This window comes from Octodon degus, unplaced genomic scaffold, assembly GCF_000260255.1.
Source record: "Octodon degus isolate 3935 unplaced genomic scaffold, OctDeg1.0 scaffold00004, whole genome shotgun sequence".
NCBI lineage: Eukaryota > Metazoa > Chordata > Mammalia > Rodentia > Octodontidae > Octodon > Octodon degus.
The window spans coordinates 33,599,848-33,603,157 of NW_004524580.1; positions in this window are offsets into that span (position 1 = coordinate 33,599,848).

The following is a 3,310-nucleotide window of genomic DNA, read 5'->3' on the forward strand; positions in this document are numbered from 1 at the left end:
GGCTCGCTGGGATGCAGCGAGTGGACAGGGTGAGGGGCGGGGCCTCGAGTACTCCGCCCGGAACGACTCCTCCCACCCCCGCTCGGCCTTCACGGAGGAAGTGGGCGGGGCTTACCAGCGTTGACCGCCGCAACGGACCCCCCTCTTTCCCTCCACAGCCCGGCGTTCCTGCCCCCTGCCCCGAGTGGCAGCCTTCCTTAGCAGTCTGGCAGGAGATCGTGGGCTTCAGGCTTCCCAAGAAGCCCCCTGGACTCTGACCCTGGAGGGTCACACGGTCTGTCGGTCTGTCCGCAGGAAGCCAAGGGGGCAGATGGCGTGTGAGCCCTACTTCCACGGGAGGAATTACAGGGTGCCAGGCACTGAGCTGAGCGACCGCATATGTTCCCAAACCTCAGGCCGACTTCTCTTGCCCATTGTATAGCGAGGAAACTGAGCCTAGCCCCACCCCCGCAACAAATGGGCTCCGGTCACAGAGAGCCAGGGCCTGAGCCTAGCTTGGCTCCTGAGCCTGTGACCTGCTCACTTAGGGATGGAGGTGCGAAGGCCCACCCAATCTTGTGCCGGTTTAAGAATATAAAATCCCTTTCTTAAAGCAGAGTACCAGTGCCATCACATCCTTCTGAACCTGCCGGTCACTTCCTACAAGTTGGCCCGGGAGCCAGGGCCTCTGGGTACCCCGTTTATAATCTACCTGTCCCTCCTGGAGCCTGGGAAGCAGCTGTCAGCGGCACTACAAAATGAACTTTAAAAGTTAAACCTTTTCCTTGGGAATCCAGGCTGCAAACTTCCTCAGGCCATGGGCATCGCTGGCTCATCTCCCCCATCCAGAGGACATGGCAGCAGAGTTCAGGACCAAGTGTGTGCTTTCAGGCAAAGGAGGGAGAGGTCCTGATTCAGGAAGACCCAGAACTAGCTTGAAAATGTCCACTGCCCCACTGTGTCTGCTGCACACTGTTCTGTCTTGGAAAAAATCCCAACACACCTCACAGTGAGGTGGTGATTCGGGTAGGGCCAGCTGGGGAGCTCCTCTGTGTCCTCAGAGCTAACTTCAAATAAAGCTTTTTTTGCCTTTTGATGCAAATAAATGCCCTCCTTTGATTTGGTCAGCAGCAAGCCAACGAACCTGAGTGCATGAACCTGAGGTCTGGGCAGCAGGAGCAGGGCACAGCAGCAGCGGCGGGGCTGTGAGCGCCCTGGAGGGGGAAACCTCACTCCCGAGCTCTGTGACCTGGAGAAACCCCTTTTCCTTTTCCTTTTTTTTTTTTTTTTTTTAATTTTTTTTTTTAGGTCAGGCTGCCCTTGAACTCACTGTGTAGCTCAGGCTGGACTCAAAATGCTCAGCAATCCTCCTGCCTCAGCCTCCTGAGTGCTGAGGTTACAGTTGTGCAGCACCATACCAGGCATCATTTTCAGTGTTTCCCACTCAGTGTCCTTCTCTGGGAGGCAGAGACTAGAAGGATTACAGCACAGGCTTACTGGGCACCGGTTTACGGTCCCAACTCTGAGGAGGCTGAGGCAGAAGGACTACTGGCCTCAAGGCCAGACTGGGCAACATAAGACCCTGTCTCAACATCACATCCACCCTCCAAAAAGGCACAAGCTGACTTGTTGCAATTCGGCGACCACCTGGAGCGTCACCTTCAGGACAGAGGAGTAACTGGAACTGCCTCCCACGGTGGTTGTGGACAAGATGAGAGCCCCATGTGAATGACACTGGCTCCTGGAGGGCTCCATGAAGAAGGGACACAGACACAATTCACAGTCACTGTTTGCAGGCCAAAGTGCAGCTTCACAGACTGGCGTCCAGGCTGCAGCAGCTTCCTTCCTTGTTTCCTGGAGCTCGACGCTGTGTGTGGCTTGTAGACCACGGCCCCTGCTGTGTGTGGCCAGAAACAGCGTGTCCCCGCCAAAGCCAGCTCCGCCACCGGCACAGCATCTGGTTACCCCCAGGGGAGGCAACCAGCATCACGGAAACGCGTCTTCCAGAAGGAGCTAGACCTCGGCTCTTTTTGGGTCTCACGATCCGCTGGGACCCCATCTCTGAGCCAACACTGTGTGCTTAGGAGAACTTCCCTTCTCCTCCTCCTCCCAACCTCACCTCCTCCTCCATTTTCCTGTTCCTTCTCCTGAAAATAAGCTGGGCGATCAGCATGGAGAGGGACAGGAGGAGCCAGAGTCGGCTCTCTGGCTGGCAGCAAGGATGCAAAGTAGCAGGTCAGGCTGGGCGTGAGGGCCGAGCAGGAGTTTCTGTGTGGCCCTGTCTCTCATCTCTGGTCCTGGAGAGCTGGGACTGCCCCTGCCTCCTGCCTCCCCTCCCCTGCAGTGTGCTAGCAAATCCCCCTGGCTTTGCCTTGGCATTAGGGTCAGACCTGGCAGTCTCCCTCCATCCCATAGGGTGACACAGTTGTGCTTACCCTCAGTCCACAAAGTGAGCTCCAGATGAGCCTGCTGATTACAGACTACTGCCACCCTACTGTCTGAGCACAAGAGCCAGGATGTACCCCCTTCCAGTGTAAGTCAGGGCCGGGTGTGGTGCTCACCTGTCATCCCAGCACCCTGGAGGCCCACGCAGGAGGATTGCTGTGAGTTCAAAGCCAGCCCAGGTTAACAGGGAGACCCTGACTCAAAAATAAATAAATAAATAAAACTGGTGCCACACCTCTCTCCAAGTCGCTTCGGTGGTTTCCAAGACAGTGTAAAGCCATCAGCACACTGATGTCCCTATGTCACTTTCACACAGGGTCCCCACCCAGCCTGGCTGCCCTACTGCTTCACTGACCCCTTGCTGCTCCTCACCATGTCAGCTAGGTCCCTACCTCAGGGCCTTTGTCGCCTTCCCGGGATACCCATTGGCAGTTTCCTTGACCACCTCAGTTCCAACACGACCCCGCCTGTCCTACAGAAAGCAGTGCTGTCCCCCGGAAACTGCCCATCCTGCCTAGACACTTCTCGTGCTCCTGGCTGTTTCCCTCTGATAGGGAGGGGATGTACTGACGTGTGCAGTTATTAAAGGCGTGTCCATGGTGGGAACATGATTCTGCTATGTTTTCTGTCCCAGGGTCTTGAATGATGCCCGACATATTGTATCATTTTTTTTTTTTTTTAGGAACTGGGGATTGAACTCAGGCCCTTGTGCTCGCCAGGCAAGCGCTTATTCTACTGAGCCATCTCCCCGGCCCCGTGACATATTGTAGGGGCTGTTATCAAATCTCTCTCCCTTTCATAGCAGTGGTCTCACAAGGTCCACACTCCCACGTCCAGGGCTTTCCCCTCTGTGAGACCTGTGCAAGAGAGGAGAGAACAAGTGCCA